This window comes from Pinus tabuliformis, chromosome X, assembly GCF_031772625.1.
Source record: "Pinus tabuliformis cultivar Carrire ecotype Pingquan chromosome X, CPIR1, whole genome shotgun sequence".
Classification (NCBI taxonomy): domain Eukaryota; kingdom Viridiplantae; phylum Streptophyta; class Pinopsida; order Pinales; family Pinaceae; genus Pinus; species Pinus tabuliformis.
The window spans coordinates 879,797,939-879,804,819 of NC_142308.1; positions in this window are offsets into that span (position 1 = coordinate 879,797,939).

A 6,881-nucleotide genomic window follows, 5' to 3' on the forward strand; every position below is an offset into this window, starting at 1 on the left:
ATTGATTTGAAAAGGACCGAGTTTGTTGATTTTGTGCACCACTACTTCCTAGCCAAAAGTTGAGTTTTTCCTTGGGAAAAGGGTCGAGTCCTACCATTGTTCTCATGGTTTTTTAATAAGCTATTTGTGGGTTGAGTTCTATTTTCATGTGGGTCTAGTTTCTCTTGTGGGAAGGACGTGTTTACTGAGGGTGCTTAGAGATGATTTTGTAGCTCAAAGAGGGCCAAGTCTCTGACTTGTGTAGGGGCAGAGTCTCTCTCTATTTGCAGGTTGAGTGGACCCTTATTTGTGGTTGAGGTGAAATTCCTAGAGGAGGTTTAAGTTAGCTATGTTGTTGGGTGTGTATGTCACCTACTGAGTGTACTCTTATAGCATATGTGTGGTTGTAGAAGGTTATAGGGAGAGAAATAAAGGGGGTCAATTTCCTGAGGTCATCATTATCAAAGTTGCACAAGGGATTGAACATTAAACTAAAGAGACACCACAGTGTTATGCTAGGTTCCTTTATTGTTTTTAATATGATGTATTTACCTTACCAGAATTAATATGATGATTGTATGTCTTCCAGTTGGTCAATAATGCTACATGTATCAATGATTAATTTTATTTCTACGTACAATATGTTATTCTAGTTGTTGGTTTGAAGTTTGGTTACATATTCTTGTCTTTGTATGTATATGCTCAAAACAAACAAATAGAAACGAACCTACAACAGTGTAACGAAAAACCATTTGATGAAATCTCTCACTGAAGACGTAATAAAAACTTAGAAATTTAGTGAAGAATTTGAGTTACTTCCAAGATGGGTATGTTACAATATGCCATTTTCTTTTTTTTGACACTTAATTACCTAGGACTTACAACATAAACTTAGTCATGCATGTTAACATTTATTGCTACAATTGTAGTTGGATGTATGTCCTCCAACACTCCCTCTCATATGAGAGCTCTAAATAATAAAAAGTTAAATAGCTCAATGGCATTGGTTGCCTAAAAATTCAATGTCTAATAAATAAATGTGATGTTTATCAACACTACCCCCCTTAGACAAGAGCTTATAGTTAAGACTTGTCAAACAACCAAATAGCCTGACTCTTGATTCATAATCTAGTTGGCATCCTTTGTCTTCAATAGCCTGCCACCATGTCATGAAGCCTTTGTGACTCAAATTTAAGTACCACAACAATAACACAAGTCTTGTCTTTTGAAGAACTTAATGGGCTCATGTTGCAACAAGGGAAACAAAGTAAGAAATTTGAAGAAGATTATAATGAAGAGTAGTCTTTTGCAACTAAGTTTAAAAGAAAAATGGAAGCAAACACATTTCTAGAAAAGAAGCTAGAAAGGAAACTTTAGAGTGAAGATAAGAAAGCCAATCTGAGGTAATATAAGCTAGGAAGAGGAAAATTTAATCCAAATGAAAAATATTAGGTAAGAAGTTTCTATATTGTGGTCAATAAGTACATATTGAGAAAGATTCCACATAGACATAATTATTCTCCTAGGAAATTTAGGATACATTCACTTAGTGTATGGACTTTTTCACTTTGCACCAATCATACATGTATCCACTCAGATGTCATTATGTGGAGTTTGTGTACTAGCCATACTTGACCCTTCCTGTGATAACGTGAAGGTTCTCCATCTCATCCTAATGATAGATGACATGTGCTAAAACTCTCCTTTGAGTTCCTTTCCATAGTCCAAAAGTGTGATCTTGTCCTTTGATCTGATGTTTAATATCATGGGAGGATACCCTAGCCTAGACTTTGGTCACATATTTTGCCTTGGTAAACTTCTTGGTTTCCTTATTTTGGTCCCATGTTAGGTGATTGGACCAAATTTCAACCCATTTTGAATGGTGCCCCAAAGATACAAAGCCTTGTTTTGTCCACAAATGCTTCCAGTCAACAAGGGTATGTTTATGTAGGAGTTTACTTGGTTACATTTCCATTTTTCTTGGATGGTTGGAGTGTGTGACCTTAATTTCACTTTTCACTATCTACATCACACATGTGGCTTGTGACTTGTGGATACCTACAGAATAAGGTAGTGTTTTTTTAGGACTTAGCTTTAGTTGATGTGAGGTCTTATGGTTTGGGTAGTCATTACTTATGGTTTGAATGCTATATAACATTGCTTCCATCATGTGTGCATTGGCTAGCTATGCATCCAATCATTCCCATATCTATTTATGTTGCACCCCTACACTTTGTCAAGGATCTCTTTTACAAACTGAAACTTTGTTGGACTAAAATCTCACTTGTGAACTTGTGATGTTCTACCACCTTCCGCACTCTTGGGCTTTCTAGGATCTTCTATCTCCATCAAGCATCCACTATTTGAAAGGCCAAGGTTGTTATAGTTGGTGTCTCCATGGTGGTTTGGATATGATGCACAAGCATCCAATATTTTGCATTGTCTTCTCTTCATAAACAGGAACAAAAAATGGAAAATTGTGGTTTGTAATAATTTGACAACACAACATGCACGAAGCTTGAACTCTAAATGTTTTTTTCTTTTTAATCAATAAAAAAATTCCTTTACAAGAACCCAATGATTTAATTTTCAAACATTTGTGAACAAACACTGCCCTTCCCTAGTCTATAGTAGCCTCATTTAGAGTATTTATTTGGCCAAATTTCCCCAAAATCTGTACCTGACTTAAATTCCTTGAAAAGGACAACTTGCATTGGCCAAAATGGCATGAAATTAACAATTTTCCTTGGGATATAGCCAATTAGGATAAGAACATGTTTATGGGTAATAAAATGTTGAAGAGATATGTAATACCCTCGATATACCATCTAACCAAAACCTTGTTGATCCTCCAACGTTATTACCAAGTATCTAGGGTTGTACTTTCAATATTGTAATGATGATATAGGATAAGTTAGATGTTTGGAAACCAACTTTAAGGGCTTCTAGTGAGTTTAGTCATGCTATGAATTTGTGTTGGAACTTGGCTCTTTGAAACTCTGTACATTGTGATTACTTTACTTTTTAAAGAAAATCTGAAATTGCACATTTCTCTAATGAGAGAGGCAATGCTAGGAACATGGATACTAATATCCAGAACCTTAGAAGTCTTTCCCAAATTTATAAGAAATGTCAAGTTGGGAGTTGCATTATTCTATATTAAAAACTAAAAAATATTTTAAATGAATATTATTGCAAAAATATTGAAGGCTAATCTAGGAGAGCTCTACTCTTACTCGTGCATTAAAATTGTACGTATGGTGAAATTGTTGTACAGTGTTTGTATGATAGTATATTAGATCTTTATGAATGATAGTATATTAGACTTTTACATATGATAGTAATTTGTATGATAGTATATTAGACTTTTACGTGTTAATATATTAAATTTTATCTTCAATTTTAATATAATACCAATTCTTAACTATATTAAAGTTTATACTTAAAATCTTATATCTCTATAACAACTATAATATTACAATTACTAATTTAATTTGTGATAATAATGCTATGAACTGTTTAACAAAATAATAAACTTCAATATTTATAATATTCATCTAGAAAATGAAAAACAAAACACACACACACACACACACATATATAACATATTTGTAAAATTAAACTTTATATATAAACTTTGAACATTTTGTGTATATATATATATATTGATTGAATTTAGGAACTTTGCGTTGCATCCAATGAGGATTACATAAACCAAAAGTTTTATGTTATTGGTTTTCCCAACGAGAAATCCATTGTCCAAAGAGAAACCAAACTACTAGTAGCATAAGTTTAGAGATTTGAGGTTGCTAAGACCTTGTCTAACTAAAGCATGTTGTAAATAGAAACTTAAAAAAACAGGTTGGATGTGCCAGACCTTGAAATACATCAACATGAGAAGACAAAAAATACTACTAGTGTTGCAAGCATAAAATGAGTGAGTCATAACAACTATTTTGCAGAATTTCTAGGAATCCATGTTGGCTGGTCACTACTCTCATCCAAGGAGAAGAAGATGTTGGTTGATCTTATGGCTTGAATGGTCAACTTGTGGTCTATACTGTCAATTTTTCCTCCATATTTTCCAATCTAATAGAATACTCCTACTAAGTCCTCTTGTATCTCCCTATGTCACATGCAATATTTAAATGATGTTTAACCTTGCGCGGACTTTGTAGCATGATTAATGAAGTGATAGAAGAGCATGTAATGCACCAAGTATAGTGGGAGCTATAACCCCCTCTCACGTAATATAGAATCATATCAAGGTGGGCAGGGTGATGCCCGCTCATAGGAACCCTCCTTGTGGGATAATGTTCTTTATAGCCAAATATTGACATTGAGTTCGAATGTCCTCACTCCGATCCAAGTCAAGGGGATGAACTGTTATGGTGAGACTAAAATTGGCTAGCTTGTTAGCCATCTTGTTGTCTTCTCTGTTAACACGAGAGAGGAGGGAAGTTGTGATTTTTTTCTAAGAGTTTTTCAATATTACATATTTGAGCTTCCAACTTCCAACTCTTAGAGACTTTAGAAGGATCTAATCCACATTGGATTTTTCGGAAGATATCGATAATGATCTTAGAATATCCTCTAATAATGAGCTTGTGAAATTGTTTTTGGACAATAATTGAGAGACCCTACATCAGTGTCCAGATTTCAATAACATTATTAGTGTTGAGGCTTATGGAACTTACATGAAAATGTAGAATCTGCCCATTAACATTATGGCATACTCCACCATAATTGGTTGGACCCAAATTTCCTTTCGAGGCCTCGTCAAAATTAAGTTTGATGAAGTCCTCAGGAGGGGGCAACCAAAAAGAAGGGTTGGAAGGGAATAAATTGGAAACAACGGAAGCCTTACATAAGGAATAGGGGAGAGAGACCCATTTTAGGTTCATTACACTCCCAATCTTTGGAGGTACAAGGAAGACAAGAAATTGTTTCTTTATTTTATTTAGGATAAATTACCAAATAAAGTTTGTGGGGGCCCTATATTCTTAAATGTTCATTTGATATGCTCTTTCCAAATCTCCCACAAAATGAAACTTTGGATGAGTTGCCATACTCCATTGAAAATGAGATTAGTAAAATGGAAGTCACGCCATAATTGTAGAGTATAGAGGACATTATTTTTTATTCTATTGGTTTGCCAAAATAATATAGCAAGGTGGTCTCAAATAGAAGTAGAGAATTTGTAACTGCTAGGAATATTATTAACATTTTCTGAATAAGAGAAATAAAGAAGATACATTGAGGGCCCCTAAAAACCATGACTTTTAAGCTTGTCCCATGTCAAGGTTTTGCCCCATAATAGAAGCCATAGAAAAAGATTTATTTTGTTCCAGTGTTTGAGATTCCATATTTTATTCCATTTTCCTTTATCATCCTCATTATTGTTTCTTGTGAGAAGATTTCAAGCTTTAAAGAGGTTAAAATTGCCTGAAGGATGATAACCCTAATGAAGAATATTGTGCACTCCTGATCCACAATTATTTTGTTTGTTAATTCTTTATTTTTAATTGTAATTTCATTTTTGGAGGGAGGCTCAATCCATTCCTTGCATGAATTCGAATTGTACCAATGGGAAGTGTAGCGGGATGAGTCCCCGTAATTTACAACTAAGATTTGGCCCCTGAAGATGAGGGAGTCTCTGGTTGGGCACCTAATATTTTCCACTGTGCCATGAGTCATCACAAAACAGTTCCATGTTCCCATTTATGATTTCATAAAAGATAAGTGAGGACGTGGGGAATTACTTTAGGCATTTCAATAATAATTGCTTCCACTTCCAGCATGATGATTTTGTTCAAAAGGAGATCATTGTGTTCCCTTGTTACAAGTTTGGGAATGTGCTTTGTTATTTTCCTAATAGCAAACCTACTAATCATAATTATTTCTGTGAGTGTGGCTTGGAGATGATTCATGCGTTCCTAGCCTATTGCATCATAGCTTTCCACATTTTAGTGATTGGGTGTTTTGATGCTTAATATTATATCACTTTTCCTATGGTTGATCATGGATCTATGGAAGAACCTAGTTTTTTTTTTCTCCTTCCTTGAGCCATTGTACTTAGATTTCTCGTCTCTATCTAAGGATTTCCTCTTGCTTCAATCTTTCCTATATCTAGATGTGAGTGACAACTTCTTTATGTTCTGATTCCTTAGATCTTCCATTTAATATTATTTATTGTTGGATGGTGGCCATCTCTTTCTCTAGCTTTAGTTTTTATTTGTGGATGTTACCAAAATATTTAGTATTCAAGTTCTTAATTTTCATTTTGAGATGTTTTAACCGTTGTTGGAAGCAATACATAAGGGTCCCAGGAAAATGACCTCATTCTTTCCACCACTTCTCTACATTAGATAGAAAATCAAGATGTCATAACCAAAAAACCTCGAATTTGAAGGACATGTTCCTAGGACTACTAATCTATTTCATAGAGAGTTCCATGGGCCAATGATGTGAAACATGGCAAGGGAAAATAAAAGCCTCAAAATTGGTGCCTAGAATAGAGAGAGACTTTGTTATGAGGAATTCATCGAGTCTTGAAGTTATTTGAGATGTGCCTCCTTGCTTATTGTTCCAGGTGTATAAGCTATTGTGTGTGGTCAGATCTATAAGTTTAGAGTTATTATAAATTCCACAAAGAGATGGCTTTCTTCATCGAGCCTACGAATCCCACCTTTCTTTTCATTGAGACTTTTATCATGTTAAAATCTCCACCTATGATCCATAAATTCCCCCCTGTAAATTTTGAGGCTCTTTGGAGTTTTTGAAGGAATATTTTTTTGTGAGTAGGAATATTAGCACCATTAACATTGGTTATGAAACTTGAACTAGCTGAACCAATGGGTTGAAAGTTAACAATTAGAATTCTAGGCAAATAAAAGTAATCC